We start from the raw sequence: 16,848 nt of genomic DNA, 5'->3' as shown, positions 1-16,848 counted from the left end.
AATGTAAATCTCTTTTATTTGGTAGCATTGTACATGACTTTTCTGTTTTATTACTTTTACTGAATAGGACTTTAATATGTTTGCTTTTAATATCAATAGAAAACACTGGTTTCACATCTGTGAACATGAAAATGTCAAGGCATGATGAAAGAATGCTGCTTTTTACTGTTTCGGAGATTGCCACAAAGCTGACTACACACTTTTGTTGTTGATTTGCAATCCAAAAAGAGAAATCCTCTTTCACTATTTTACCAGGAAAATCATCTTTCTCTTCCATACACGTGAAGAATGGGAAACTGTGGCAGAACAGCAAACATGTTCAGTAACTGCAGCATAGCAGCCCTTGACAATTTGATATCTTCAATAGAAAGAACAAAAATATCGTAGGAAAGTAGAAAACTGCATTTTTTTCTGAAGCTAAGGTATTGGGAGGTTTTTCTGTCCCCACCATCAGCTGGTAGAGGAGATGCTATGGAAATGGGTTTGAAGACCTGTCTCAACTGTCATGAAGTCAAACTCTTTGGGTGTTGGGTTTTTTTTCCAAATGTACACATGACAATGTTCCCTTGTCATGTGTAGGGATATTCATATATCATGTAAAAGGTATACGCATACTGGCAGATTTTTTTCCCTCTTTCAGTATTCCTGTCTGGCCAGTTATTTGATCCATGCAAGAACCTTTCCTGTAGCAACTTAGAAATGTTGAGAAACTTTGCCTAATGCTTTGGTCACTTTTTCTTTCTGCTAAGAGGATCTTGGGCATTTCTGAGACAGAAAGTCAGTACATCATCTATTATGCTAATCTCCGAGACATGAGATCTAGCTCTATCGATGGTGAAAGGCTGAGCATTCTGGAGAAAGTGTAAAATTCTGGTTCTCCTCAAGTATTTAAGGAGATTGAGGATGTAAGTATTTAAAAAGAAGTATCATTCAATGTATTATACCTTTTCTTTTTAAAGCCATACCACAAAGGGATTCTTTTGACGATTGCTTCCAAGTCAGCCTGACTTGTTCCTGTGTGCAGAGTAGCTGGAACAGAAAACCGTAAAACATCTGACAAAGTCTGCTGTAGCAAGAAAATCATGTTCCATTTACCAGGATTTAAGCAAGATGTGTCTCTTCCTGTACTTGCAAATCTCTGCAAAGCATTTTGGTGCCGTTGACCATAGGTTTGATTGGTTCTCTCTCCAGAATTTTGTTCCTAATGTTAGCCACAAACTTGTGATGAGAAGTTCATCTCACAGTGCTAGCCACATGAACCTCCAGGCCCCTATCCTGCTCTTTAGCACAGATGCCACCAGAAACCACAGCCAGTTCAGTGTGTTGAAGTACGGGAGGAGGATATGGAATTGATCTTAGTGGCTGGACCACGCATTTTAGGTTCACAGCAGCCTATCTGTGAGAGAAATACAGAGCCAATTTATGGCTTAAGACTCCTGGGAATGCAGGACCAGCGGGAGAAACTTCTGAGGGACTATGCCATCCACAACATTTGAATGTTGAACATAATCTGAGTGTATCCTCTCAGCATGACCAGAAAACAGTTTCTGATCAGGGTCTTCACTTGCTACCTGAATTCCTTCAGTTAGTTGACTTTGTTGTCTTAGCTTTGTTTTCTTTTTTTCTAAGGGGAAAACGTGGCCTTGCTTGGCCAGAAAGAGTAGCAGTGACCATAGCAATTTAACACACAACAATAATTGATTTCTCTCTTGGAACAGGGAAAAATGGTTTCGAAAGGTTTTAATACTCCTGAAATGTTCATGAGTGAAGGAAAAATTAAAAGCATTCCTGATGCTCCTAATTCCTTTCTTAAGTGTTTGAGACATATACTACATTCCTATGTTACATCCCCTTCATCCAAATGTCCCTGGTTAACCTGTTCAAATCAAACCCTTGCATAGCAGCAGCAAGGTAAAGCCAGATCCTCACGTTTATTTTTTAGATTGGTTTGCACTCTTTCAGAATTGGTTTTCTTTGTAGTATCGGTATGCTGGGCTTTGCCATTTGCTGGAAGCCTTTTTCTGAAGAACATGGTATGTCCAGTTATTGCCTGGATCTTGAAAAGTAATTTCTGAAGAAAAAGAAAAAAGAGGATAAAAAGGGTTTTTTCTCTTCCTGACCAGATTTGGGATCCAGTTAGTGATCTAGTGACACAGCACTTTTGTTGCAGGACACTGCACTCCCTTGGTTTTCGCTCAGCCCGATTTTTTATTACAGCAGAGGTCAAAGGCTCCCCGTTTTCAGCATCCTCTTTGAATTTAGAGGCAATAAAATGGTTCTCCACTGAGTGAAAGCATCCTCACCTGTGTCTGGCATCGGGCTGCTCCCTGCCACACACAGCCGCCAGCCGTCACAGCTGATGCTCGGCCGGTGTGGTCCCACGCCGCAAGGGACGCGTTACTCTCGTGTGAGCCGGGATCTGGTCTGTCTCTCTAGGGCATGTCAGCACGGTCAGTGCTAAACTCAACCAGCCCAGATTTTGATCTGTCAAAAGTTTGGATCTTCTTCAAGTTGCATTTTTTCACTGCTTGTTTCTCCAGTTTTGGGGTTTTTCTGTGGAGTTTTCCCCCCCTCCGGACATTTGCAGGAAGTTCTGAATGTTGCACATTTTCCTAGGTTATGTTTGAGGGGGGTTTTTTTGTTTCTTTGTTTCTTTTTTTTTTCTTTGGCTTTGTTTTTTGGAAGCAGAGTTGCTGAAGTCCCAGGAACACCCTATGGATTCATTAACTTTTACCCTGGTGTCTACCAAAGCTTGAAAGTGCCTGTACAAATCACCTCAAACACCCATGGATTTGGACTGTTTATCTGCACTAGCCACTCCCTCTCTTCTCTGAGCAATGTAATTTCTCATGGTACATTCAGAAGCACTGGAATGCTTCATCCCAATTTCTTTATTTGCTGAGTCTGTGCCTCCTGTTGTCCATAGGAATGGTCCTGTGGAACGTTTTAGTGCTGTGACATACAACCTCAGTTTCTGCCTTAGTACCTTGATAATTTAAATACTTTCCTTTTTTTTTTTCTTTCATCGTTTCATTAGTTCACTTGATACTGTGAACTTTGCTTTCTTGCTACTTCTTATCTTTTCCAAAGTGATCACTCAGAATTACACACTGCAGCAAACTTCTACACAACATAAAACTATCCTAACTTCGGCAGAATCCTGGTTGCAAAGTTCCTCACACAGGACATCAATTCTCTTGACTCATATGTTTACATGGCAAATCCCAGAGGACCCACCCAGTAAGCAGTATGCTTTCGTGGTAGCAGATAACAAGAACTTTACTTACTACTTAATCATGCAATATAAGTGTGATTAAGTAGTAAGTAATCAAATGAAGTAGTAAGTAATTAAATGAAGACCAGTGTGATACTAATATGATACAGCGAATTCTTGTGCTGTGGTACATGTCTGGGAGGTGTGTTCGGAAGTTCAATGCAGACAAAGCACACTTGCTGGCTGCTTGGCATTCAAGCTATTCTTCCTTGTCTTTTGCTTCTGGGAAGGCTCAGTCCATCTGTCCCTTACCTTCAACATTTTCTGACGCTGTAAATCCTGCTTCGTCTAACTAAAGCTAACTTGACTGAAGCTGCTGGTCAGCTACTCACACATTCCAACGCAGTACTTATGTTCTGATTCTGGTTTTATATTTAATGATTATCAGATACTAATTTCTATATTATGGTAAGTTCTATACTTAGGCATCTTTAAAAGGTTATGACTAAATGGGAAGTCTACATGTTCCGTGATTGCTTCAGAGAACTGCAATGGATCTGTAAAGACCAGTAAATCATGACTCCCTTTTACAGTAGCCACAGTGCTTTGTTCTCAACAGATCATCTTTATACAGCTGTACATTAATTCCATTCTCTGTTATAGTTTCTACTAAGGTCTCTGGTACGGAGACCAAACTTACTGCTCTGTCATTTTTTTGCATCCTTCCTTAGGATTTACTTCACAATTTTGAAAACTGCAAATAAAAGAATTATTTTGTCCTAGCCTACAGAAAGTGTTAAAATATTTTTATTAAATGCATAGCAGTTTTGGTGAATAAACAAGATCGAACCTTGCAGTTGTGTCTGTTGGACTGATATTGCATGAATAACATAATGTGCACCTTTTAATAAACTTTCTGGGTACGCTGTTTGCATGAGAAAGCAAACACACTAACGGCTTACTTTAAAAAGTTTAACTAATATCTGTGACAATGACCGCTAGAGGGTACTCTTACTACTGCTCCATGAATGCCGTTGGACTCTGACCCGCTGAGCTAATGGGACAACTGATTTTAACACTATAAAAATGTAAGTGAATTCGTAATAAGTGGAATCTTTCTAAGTTATTTGAAATGAGCCATAATGCTTGGATGTATAATCCCCACCGAAATACACTTTTCTTTAACTTGCCACTAAGCCAGACAGGATCTTCAGTTATACAGTTTCACTTTAATGCATTGTTTTTTAACATTAACACAGCTGTAAGAATAGCAAGAATTTTCGTTTAATTTAATTACAAGTCTCATGCCTACAAAGTGCATATTAAAATGTTTCACATTTGATACAAAAGTCAATAGCTCTTTTCCAAAAATAAAAAGAATTTCAGTGTTTGGTACTGCGAGCACTGTGGTCAAGTTTTTGCACTGAACAACTTTCTGCAAAAGGACTTGATTTTGCTTTCCATCTTGTTAGTGATTTATTCAGTGAAGCTGGGCACATAACTTGGTGCTCTGTTTTCAAAGACACCTCGTTTTCCGTGACCCAGAATTTATCATTTTTGGTGAATTTTATGCCTCTGTTTCCCTGTGAGTAAAATGAGAGTGTATCCATCTTTATTTTAAAATGCCACTTACGTTCCGAACAGAGAATGGATGCAATGTTCGAGCAGAATTTCCCACTTGGCTGCCAGCTGGTGAAGGACGTGTGTTAAACATGATTCAGCAGACAGGTAAGCCACTTGTGGAACCTGGTTTCAAATGCGATGATCGGACTGGTGTATTTGCACACACATCACTGATCTTTTGTGCTGGTCTGTGCTGACACCATAACAACTTCCAAGCGGACCACCCACCCTGCAGTGCAGGAATGCTTTTAACACAATTGACAGACCTTTGGGTTGTTTCCTTTTTTTTTTTTTTTTTTGTAAATCCTGTTCCTCTGAATCTGTCGTTAGTAGAACAATAGATGCCAATAATGGTAGCACCGTTCAGTTTGCTGCGTGTTCGTGCTGCTGACAAAAGAGCATCGAGACTAGAGGAGGGAATTTTGCCTCTGTAGAAGCTGAAGCTGAAGAGATTTATTCCCGCTGTAAGTCACACTGTGCGGTTTTGAATAAGCAGCCAGCTTCTGGTTGATTCTTTCTTTCTTTTTCCCTGAAACTGAAAGGAGGCAGCCCTGACAGGCACAGAAACTGAGCAGAAAGCTGCTGTACTGCCGAATCGACCCGAAGCGCAGCTCCGTCGCCCTGGAGCCAAAATCCAGGGGCTTGTCTGGAGGTGAGGGCTGCCAGCCGGCATGGCGGCACAGGCTCCCTCCCGTCCCTGCATGGGGCCTCCAGCCATGCGGAGCTGCTTACAGATGACCCTGCTGACCTGACATAACTCCGAAACGTGCACTCACTGAAATCGGTACTTTTTGTCCATTTCAGTTCTAGTTTGTCAAAGTGTATTTCCTAGACTTTCCTATTAATGATTAAAAATACAAGTATTTAGGGCAGACACTTAAGAAAAGCGCATCCCTTCTGAGCACTCCCCAGGGCAAACAGTGGTATATCCTCTGCATTTGATGTGGCTTTCAGTCAGTATAAAAGTCATGTGCAAGTCGCTGGCACATGTTACAGTGTCCTCCAGCCCACGGTGGTATCTCTCCAGTGAGCTCTGTTGGGAGTGTCTGGCACCACCAGTGAAGACAGCTGCTAGCAAGATGGTACAAGATCACACGCAGGATTCAGAGCACAGTTGTAGTAAAAATACATCTGGACACCTATCAGAAGCAAGGAACAAATTGGTTAAACTGAGTCTGCTCTGGTCGTGCTCCTGCTGGCTCACAGGATCTTAAAGCACTGGGAATCCTTACATTAAAATCATCTTCTGTAGAAAGTGGCTCCCTGGTGAATTGCCATACATCATTCTTCCCCCTTCGTACACTAGCTCCGTTGACTAGCAGTGTGCAGTCCAGCTAGGGAGAAGAAGAGGAGAACCACTTAGGATGAGCTAAGTAAGTGTAGCCTTTCTTAAATTTTGGAGACCTCAGTATCTGGGGAGTGGCTCTAGAACGAGGATTCCTGAGCAAGTTCCCTTTTTCCCACGCAGAAATTTTGTTCAGGCCAAAAGCCAGAATCTGGGCTGTTTTTCCAGTATTTGTGAGCAAAGAGCAGCGCTGTGTAATGCAGCAATAAGTATCTCCGAATGCACAGTCAATATCCAGACATCTGAATGGCAATCTGGACACGTGTGCAGACCTATTTTTTCTGTGTATTAACCACTGAATCCAAAATGACCCGAAAGCTTCAAAACCTCAGTCCATGATTTCTGTGGTCGACCTGCTTGTGCTCAACCAGTCCTGGGTGTTCTGGGCACACCCGTAATACCATCCTCTGTGAGCGCTCAGTAAATAGAGCGTGCATACTTGGTGCGCACTATGGAACAGCTGCACAACACATATGCACTGAGACGTCATCTGGTAGAAATATGGGAGCCTTATACGAAAGTGTTAGTGATTATTATGTCATTATCCCAGCTGAGAGTCTGATTTGGGATGGAAAATCCTATGTCAAATTTCTGCTTGAGGCATTTTGGCTCCAGCCACGATGTGTAAAGAATCATTCACAAGATAACAACATTTGACCACCATTGTAAGACTGTGGTCTACACATTGCTGAGTCAGTTTCTATTACTTCTGGGCCCTCCAGCTGCACAGAAAGAGCAAGTGATTTGAGTTCCTTCGTTGCAAAAGAGACAAGGCAAATGTACATTAGGGTTTGTCTGCTTGAATAGTTAGATCTGGCCCATCTCAGTGAATTCAGTGCTAAACAGTTGTGAATTTGCTCAGTAAACACCTGAGATGTACCAGAAACTGGATAAATAAGTGAGATAAAAAAGGACATGATTTGAATTGCTTTCATGCCTATCTTTTCAGTCAGTAAACAAGCACATGGATAGCGTCTCCAGATTCTACAAAGCTCTGTCAGATGTGTGTTCTGCTTCCTCTGTTAGTGACAGAAGATGCTATTCAGGTCTTGTCAGTGTTGCAGTAATTTACGCTTCCTTTCCCTTCCACCAGGAAGAGCAAATTACAGACAGACGGGAGAGAGAAAGAGAAAAATAATATTGTTGTTATTACTGAGAGGGTAGAGGAGCTTTTCATGAAGGGATTCAGCTAAGGCTGCAGATCTGAGCTGCCATGTGCGTACCATACCTCTTTTGTTAGCTCCAACAAGTGTCTCTGAGCGATGGTTTTGCTCACCTCTTGCAACCTTGCAAAAATCCAGGCTTCTCATGTAAGCTGGTCCTTTAAACTGTCTGTGACTTCAACTGGGATCCATGGGGGACTGCTACAGATGATTTGGACTTCATGTCTCGGGAAGGGCTGCATCACAGGAGCTTCCCATTTATCTCCCTTATGGGTAAAATAAACCACTTGCCAGTGTCCACCTGGTCCCACGTGGGATATTTTCTATCTGCACAGCAGCTCCTTGGGGCAATGGAGCTGGTGCTGTAGAGCCTGGCGTAACTGGCTTTACGGGTCTCTGAGCTTGGGTGGAGCTGGTAGGTGATACTTCTGTTTAAAGAGTAATTAGAAACAGAAGAGATTGCTTCTGTTTTCTTTAAAACCTTCAAGTATTCCCCAGAGGGCACCATGTAAAGGCTGCTACATGCAAGATCCTAAGGATGACTCTTGACGGTTTCCTACCCTTACCATGGACAAGGTAATACCTGTGAGATTTGTGGGAATCGCTATTACAGATAATCCTTCAATGAAATAGTCAGAAAAGTGGCTGAAGGTGCTTCAGCATGAGTGCCAGGTACAGCTCCTCCCTTAGGCAAACTCTTTCCAGCACTGCAGGGCAGGCAGCAGTGCAGCGGCACTGTGTGAGTCAGAAAGCCGCCGGCTCAGCACCAAACCACCCAAGGAGTCTGTGGGTTGCTATCTCAATCGTACATGGAGGATGCTGTTCCTCTGTCAAAAACACTTTTGTGTCTGATTAAACATGGATGAACAGTCTTGGCTTGCAAGGCTGGTCACACCAGATGGGGTATGGTTCCCAGAATCTGACAAAGATTTATGTCAGAAGGCATCTCTGGAAGTTTCCAACCCAACTCTGCGTGCCTAGCAGGGCTCACCACAATGCTAGGGCAGGTAGCTCAGGCCCTCATCCAGTTGAGTGCTCAATATCTTCAATGACAAGAGATTCCACCACCTCTCTGGTGCCTGTCCCAGGGCTGCATTGCTTTCACGGGAAAGAGTTCTCTCCTCACATCCAACCCCTCTTGCAGCTTGTGCCCTGGGGCCTTCTGCCCTGTCACTGGGCACTCTTAAGTCTGGCTGTCTTCTCTGTAATGTGCTCCAGGCAGTGGGAGGCAGTAACGAGCATCCCACTCAGCTGTCTCCTTTCCACACTGAGCAAACTTTCCTTCACACAAGTCATTGACTATGTTTTGCAGAATGGCTTCAGCTGAGACCATCTCTTTCACACAGTCAAGAACACATTACTCTCCAGTTGGGAGCTGGCAGCAGGCAGCATGAAGGCATGGCATACTTTCTTTAGATGGCATAAGGCAACATGCTGACTGCAAGTCACTGTGGCCTGTTTTTAATGACGATAGTGATGATTTAATGACATGTGGGGATGAGACAGGGCCACGGGGAGGTGTAATTCTCTATGAATGGTTCACCATTGTTGGCTGCCCCAAGCAAGGGCCTCGTGCTCCTCCTTACTCAGCATCTCAGTTTGGCCCTGTTTGCTGGGTCAGGGTATGTTCCTCCTGACCACAGCAATATTTGCTTTGATGGCTTTTCTTTTCTCCCGTTACTTTGTCCATCCACTTCTGTGAGTTTCTCTTACAGGTTTTTGAGCCAGGCCAAACTGCTGGATCTACAATAACTAACAGTAATGGGTCACACAGCTGGATTGTTTATGGTAAGAAGAAATACCTCCTCGGACTGGATGTGAAGCTGCCATCTTCTAGTTTCATTTGTTGCCTCTGTTCTTGTACCGAGAGACATGAGTAGTTATTGCCTATTGACCTTCTCCTTGCCCCTCACCACTGATGGGATCTACTTTCAGTCTGGTCATCTCTCTTCTAGACCAATGTGTCTTGACATAATTGGCCGATGAAGAAACTCTTCCTTACTTCTCATCATCCTCCCAATGTCTTTATGTCCTTTTCCAGTTCTTCCATTTCCTTTCTGAGCCAGGGAGATACAGGTTAAATATTACTCCAGTGGCACTGTAAGAGGCAGTTGCTGGTTGTTTATCTGATGTTTTCTGTGGTTGTCTGAAGGCTTCTCAGTGATGCAGGCAAAAATTGTGACCTCGACAAGATCTTCCCAGCATCACTGTCACTTTCTCCTTTGTCCAGGCCCCGATCCTTTAGGTGTCTTCAGTAAATGTCCCAATGGTGGTGTAACCATTTCCATGTTGCCTAATGTACTGCCTGCTGCAATGCATTTGAAAACAGAGGCAGTGCCTTCCCCTGCCCTTAGGATGAGAACTGTATTCTTATGACCACACTTTTGAAGAAAAACTGCTCCTTTCATTTCATTCCTCTCTTTTCTTTCCTGTCTACAATGGTCAAAAAGCACTGTTTCAAGGTGGCATCTGAAAACTCACTTTCACTCATCTGCCACTGGGAGGTTAATGCAGATTGTACCATGACTGTCCCACAGATGTATTCTGGAGATGTTTTCCATATTTGTTGCAGGGTTCAGTTTCAGAATCCAGACAAATCCTGCATGTGGAAATGGCTTCATCAGGTCCAGGTGTTGAGATGAGACAGGGCATTTCAGTGGGGGCCTTTAAGGCACAGGCACCCACAGGAGTTATTCTACAATGGGACTAGGAAGACTGCAAAAGTAAAAGAGATCCTTCAGAGATGATGTGACCCATGAAATGAGGCTGCTGGAGAGACATCTAGCAGCTGATAAGAGTTCTTGCAGTGACTTGCAGTGGACCCTGGAGGCCCCACAGCAGGTAACACTGGAGCCATTCCCTCTGCCAGCAGTTTCATGTGTGAGGGTCACAGCAGAATCCTCAAGCCCTGAAAGCAATTCAAGTCAAGCTAATACCACAGTTATTAAAGCAGCTGAACCCACCGGTTTTACTATGAGAAACCAGCTTCTCAGACATGCCTGGAAGAAATGCAGCTAGTTTATTTTCTGAGTTGCCTTCTGCAGAGGAAACAGCAGTGTGTGCATGCATGCGTGTGTTTGGGGAGAGGAGTGTTAAAGTCAGCTGAGGCTGAAAAGCACTCAGGATTCTAGATGGGGGAAGGCTGACAGGATTTTCTATCTGCTTTCAGCATTTTTTAAATATCTGTAAACACACAGGTCTGGATTTGGCCTAGAAGTCAGCCCCCAGTTTTGCTGGCAGAGCCCAGATCTTAGAAGCTTAGTGCACAGGGCTTGTGGCAGCCGGAGCGAGAGCTGCTCTTTGTGCAGATGTGGCTGTCCTAAAGTAAGCAGCAGACACTCAGGGGGGCAGCAGAAGAACACATGAAGCAGCAGGCTGTAATTTTCTACTAGGAGTGATATGCTAGTGAGATGCCCTGTGCTTTTCACAGAATTATCCTCTCTTGCTGTTGGAATATTTTCTCCTTCAAAGTCATAAAATACAGCAGAAAAGCAAAAATGCTGCTTTAAGAATAGCCCAGAGAGCAGTAAAGAGCAGATTTTTGCAAACCATTTTTTCAAACCATCGTTTCTGGTCTCCTTGCCCACAAGGCATCCCCAGGGTTCAAGGTGCAACCATTATGGTGATGCTTTAGGTACATGTACATCAGTGGGCAACTCTGTAATGCCATGAGATCTGCATCACCTGTGATAAAAGACGACATCACATGTAGCTACTTTGGCCTTAAATTCCATGGCATCTGTCCTTCCCAACCACCAGTTCTGCTTCATGACCCAAATCTTCACCTAAATACCACCTCTGTGCTTTACCTGCCACGAAGTCCTGCAAGAGATCTTGTATGAATGAGAGCTTCTTTCTGTGGCTGCATGCCTGAGAAAGGGTTTTAACAAATGTAGAAGATGGACAGAGGTTTTGTGGTCCCCTGTTATTCCTTGCAGCAAATGCAGGCCCACTGGAGGAATCAGGTTGTTTTCTGTTCAGGGAGTCACTGGAGAACCTGCTTTCAAAGTCCTTGTGGGATACAGCTGCTTCTCCTGGCAGCAAGTATAACGCATACCATGGGAGGAGATGCCGGGGTAGGTAGCATCCAGACTCCCAGGGGTGTGGGAGAGCTGGTTGGTGAAGTGAGATATCATTAATGCAACCGCTGCATTTGTGTGGATATCTGTCTGACCATGTGTTGTAACAGCTGTGCCAGCTTTTTTCAGTCTGTGTACAGCTCTGATGAGTGAGATGGGCAGGAAGATGCACTGGCCGTGGCAAACCAAGGTATGTCTGCACTGGTCAGTGAAACAAGACCTGGGTGCTGGCCTGAGCACACTGCCACCATCACTTCTGTTCAGTGCTCCTCACCGTCCTTGATGCTGCTTTGGCTCAGACACTCCCAAGCAATGCTGAGGCCTGGGAGCACTCCCCATCTGCAGCCTGGATGTGGCCATCTGGTGCGGTGGAGGGGAAAGGGGATGTAACCATGCAGACATGGGTAGAGCTGCGCCGGTTAGCCTCCAAGATGTGGAATGGTCCTGGATCCTTTGGGAAGCTCCTGTAACCATCCTCACCTGCATCCCTTTGAAGTCAGGCCAAGTTCAAGCACACCTAAGGTCCCAGTCGCGCAAGTGTCCCACCAGAATACCCACCCTCCTGGCCCTTGGGCACAATTTTTCCTTCACCCTTCATTCCGCTGACCAAAGCCACCCCCAAGTTCCCGAGCAGAAACACTGGCAAAGCAGACAGTATGAGTATCTACACATATTTAGGTGACATGTCGCTTGGAGGGGTGCCCTGCAGTCAGCATGAGGAGCTAGGATGCCCTAGTGAGGCCCCATCTGGAGTACTCTGTCCAGTTCTGGGCTTCCCAGTTCAAGAAAGATGAGGAGCTACTGGAGAGAGTCCAGTGGAGGGCTACGAGGATGATGAGGGGACTGGAGCATCTCTCCTAACGAGGAAAGGCTGAGGGAGCTGGGCTTGTTCAGCCTGGAGAAGGCTGAGAGAGGACCTTATAAATGCGTATAAGTATCTTAAGGGTGGGAGCATCAGGAGGATGGGGCCAAACTCTTTTCAGTGGTGCCCAGCGACAGGACAAGGGGCAGCGGGCACAAATTGAAGCAGAGGAAGTTCCGTCTGAACATGAGGAAGAACTTCTTCCCTCTGAGGGTGATGGAGCCCTGGAACAGGCTGCCCAGGGAGGTTGTGGGGTGTCCTTCTCTGGAGATATTCAAGACCCGCCTGGACAAGGTCCTGTGCAGCCTGCTGTTGGTGACCCTGCTTTGGCAGGGGGTTGGACTAGATGACCCACAGAGGTCCCTTCCCACCCCTACCGTTCTGTGATTCTGTGATTCTGTGACACGTTCCTGCCAGGGCTGTGAGGAACAGACGTACACTGATGTGCGATAACACAGAAACAGCACAGCCTGCTGTGGTGCATCCTCCGGGGATATCCCCTGGAGCTGGCTGGGTGCCTCTCTGCCTGCTACCTCCCAACCTGCCGTGTACCACAGTGGGTGCACCCGCCAAAGGGAAAGGAGTCTGGAGCCTCCATGCCCTTGCCCAGGTAAGGACAGCTTTGGTGCCTTCTGTAGACCTAAGAGTTGCCACACAAACGACCCAGCTCCTCTGCCATATGCCTCAGCTCTTTGGAATATGTGGGAAAATTAAGGATAAGTTAACAATAGTTACAGGCTTCTCTCCATTTCCAGTCCTGCTGGGGGGCCCCAACAACCCCTTGAACAGCAGGAACGGCACTGTGCAGCACTGGGCCAGGGCAGGTTTTGGCTGGCTGCTCAGGCAGGCAGAGATGCTTTTCAGCTGCGCCCAGCAAAGAGAACAGAGCTGGAAACCAAAGAGCGAGGGAGCTTGGGCCAGCAAGGGAGAAGAAGGGCCAAGGAGGATATTTATTTCTTTGATATTCTGCTCTTTGCTCCTGGTGAGAAAAACGTTCATGAGAGTCCTTCTGCTGCGCTGGTACAGCCGGGTCTTCGTCACCACGTCCGTGAAGGAGAAGCAGACAGTTCTCAACCTGTCTGCTGCTGTGGGCATGGTTTGTACTTGCTTCATTTCTGCCTGTCTCGTTGCTTCACGGTTCATTTGGCTGAACTCTTCATACAAAATAACGTGCTAGAAGAGCTCTGTGCTGGGAACGTTGTGGGAAGGCACTCGCTGTCCAAAGAAGGGATGGGCAAAGGGACTCTGCTTTCAGCATCCATACGACTGCCTACCAAGCAATTGCGCTTGTTTGCTTGGTCAACCCACCTAAAATAATAATAATGTTTCAAGTCAAAAAGAAACACACCTACGAAACCAAACATTTCTGGGTAGTGGCTGTGCCCCCAAGCCTCCCACAGCGCCGTCCCACCAGCTTGTTCCAACTCCTTGCTTTGTGCTAAACAGGGAAGAGTGAGACTAGCACGTGCCTGATGTTTTAGTTGAAAAAACTTCTGTTACAAATGAGTGGAAGAGGTATTTCCCTTCCAGACCTTGGTTTTCGGTCCCCTTCCAGTGGTGCTGTTAAGTGGGTTAACAAGCTTCACAAGCTGAAGGATGGGTTGCGCCAATTCAAACCATTGCAAAATCCACACCCAAGTGTGATAAAAATAATGGAAAAACATAGATTAGAAAAGGAACACATGGAGGCCCCTGGTCCAAACCCTGGCTCGAAGCAGGGCTCACCAAAGCTAGGCCAGGTTCCTTGGGCCCTTGTCCTGTCAAGTCTGGAATATTTCCCAGGACAGAGGTCCCACCACCTCTTATCTGGCCCTTGTCTGCACCACTTATGGGAAGGAATTTTGTCCTTATATCCAACCAGAATTTCCCCTGTTGCAGCCCATGCCTGTGGTCTCTCACCATTTCCTCGTGCACCTCAGGGAAGTGTCTATGTCTTTTGTCTTGCTCAAGTAGGCAATGGCTGACTTTAAATAGATCCCACTGCAGCCTTGTCTTCTTCAGGCTGAACAAGCCCAGGTCCCTCCACTTCTTCCCATAATGTCCTGCACTCCCATCCCTGGGACACCTCTGTGATCCTGTTTTTGAAGTCTTCAGTTTATCCACATCCCTCCTGTCTTGGGAAATCCAAAACTTGTCTCAGAACTCCAGATGTGCTGAGCAGAGGGGCACAGTCACTCTCCGCAAGGTTTGGGTACGCTTCATGCTAGCCAGTTTTCAAGACGCGTGCTCAAGTCATCTTCTGTTGCTGGGTTTAGAAGCTGTGCAGAAAGGAGCGTGACAGCGTATCTTCACAGTGTACACCTTCTGCTGCTGGAAATGGTCTAGATGACTTCGGGCAGTGGAGTATGCTTGTGTACAGCAGCACGAGACTGGCTCAGCGCTCTCATTATTTGCTGTATGCATTTTGGGAGTCCCGTAAAAACCTCTAGCTGCGCAGGGCTACATTGCTTGCCCAATTCGTATATACCATCCTACTCATACCTGAACTAATGCTGTTTCTAGAAATCTTCTGTGGAAGTACAATATGCCTGATACACTTCCGCTGTCCCCATGCTTGCAAACATTCCTTAAAGGCTTTGTATTATTTTATGTTTACATCATTCCACTCCATGTTCTTGCAGTTTCTGACTGGCATTTATTTACAGAACGGAGTGCAAGAGTACTTTTGACAAAGCGCATGTAGTGACTGGTTTTGGAAAGATGGGGCAGGGCTCGCCTTACAGACATTTTCAGACTTAATTAGGAAAGGCTGTGGGGAAGAAATAGCTGCACCTACATTTTTCTGTTTCCCACTGCTTTTAGCTGCTGTAGTGTGGGATACGCTTTTTTTGTGTAGGCAGTCAAGTTTGACCAACTCTTTATAGGCACAACGGTACAGCACGCTGGAGGCTGCTCCCAGCTTTCAGCTGTGCTGGTGTTCCTCGGAGGAATACAACTTGCGGCTGCGGAGCGCCCCAAGCAGTTGTGTAGTCAATCCTCTGTCAAAGCAACCCATGCCGCACCAGTGTCAGGGAACTTCTTCACGGTGAAGGTTTTACACGGACATAGCTGCCTCTTTAACCTATGTCTAGGAGACAGGGTCTTTCTGCTTCACTATGTTGTGACAAATGGGTTGTTGGAAGAGGTTAAAACAGCCTTTGAACAGGGGTCTTGCCCTCTCATACATCTTTCTGTTCGTCTGCTCCTGTTTCTGCAGCAGTACCAGGCAAGGAAGAGACAAGGTTCCAGAACATTCATCTGTCTCTGAGCAGTGAGGTGTTGTTACCATGGGGAGAAATGGAAAAGAACAAAAAGGATCAAGTCTCTTGTACAGCCTTCCTGCTCCTCTCCATCTACCAGAAAGATATTTTAAATGCAAAAAATTATTTATTTTCCAACAGAAATAGCTAAAAGGTTTGACTCATCGCTTGCGATCCTCTGAAACCAGAAGCTTCTCCTGTAAGCTGGTGGCTGACTAAATCCTATACACTGCAAAGCAAGTTTGCATTTCCCCAGAGGTCATTGGAAGTGATCTTGCTGAGCTCTCCAGTAGTAAAGTTGATGTATATTTCCTTGCATCCAAGGTTTTTTCCAGGATTGCACAAAACAGGAGGAGTTTAGGAGCAGCTGTATTTCACCTTTTGGAAATGAATGACTTCTGCGTTATTTTCAAGCTTTTCAGTAGTCAGAATAGCAGATTACTCATCTGCTCTTGCTAAACAGATTTCAGGAATGGCTGAAATCCCAGGAGCACATGTGTTAAGAATATAGAACAAGTCAATTCTTCTGCTTCCTTGTGCTTTGACAGTGCGCTGTATTTCTGAATGGCTTAAAACTGCCAGGAACAGATCAGATAACCAGAGGACAGTCATGTCAAGATATGCTTGTGTGTTTGAGGTAGTTCATTTCTATATAGGCAGGCTTCAGAAATAAGCAACAAAGGCATTCAGGGTGAACTACAGATCTATGCAACTTCTCAGCAGAGTGGCCACTTACACACAGTGTAATTGCTTGTAGTTAAATTGGATGTGTGTGTCTTCACTTTGTAATGTAATACATACACAGCCATATCTGATTGTGGCATTATGCCCAGTATTGCCTTCTACAAGGTATTAACAAATTGAAAGGCAAGGTGTTGTCTTATAATAGTGAATTTTTAATGAATAATGAAAGTTAAATTCCTTTTCCCCCAAACCTTTGGGTTCAAGTGTCACATATTTTCCCTACCACCATGAGCACTATTGTTCTAGTTGAAAGCTGAGATCCTCATGTAATCCTATGTCTATGGAAGCAGGGGTTTTTAGAAAAGTGTGGAGCCATGTAAGACTTTGAGAAATCCAGCAGAGCTTGTGGCAGAAGCCCCCACCCACGTGCAGGCTGCCACAATGCTGCAGCACATTTTGGTGGTTAGGTGCTCAAATGAACTGAGCCCCACTGAGAGTCACTCAACTCATGAGAGGTGCGCCAGCACATAAGGAGACATGTGAGATGACATCACGTGCAAGTGATCCTGCCTGCAGTCAGGCTCAGGCTGTAACCATCAGGGCCATCCCTGTCTTTCCCCAGCTGCAGAAATCCTCTTG

The sequence above is a fragment of the Opisthocomus hoazin genome, chromosome Z (genome assembly GCF_030867145.1).
Source record: "Opisthocomus hoazin isolate bOpiHoa1 chromosome Z, bOpiHoa1.hap1, whole genome shotgun sequence".
Taxonomy (NCBI): domain Eukaryota; kingdom Metazoa; phylum Chordata; class Aves; order Opisthocomiformes; family Opisthocomidae; genus Opisthocomus; species Opisthocomus hoazin.
The sequence above is the reverse complement of the archived record's forward strand: the minus strand, read 5'-3'. Positions refer to the sequence as shown.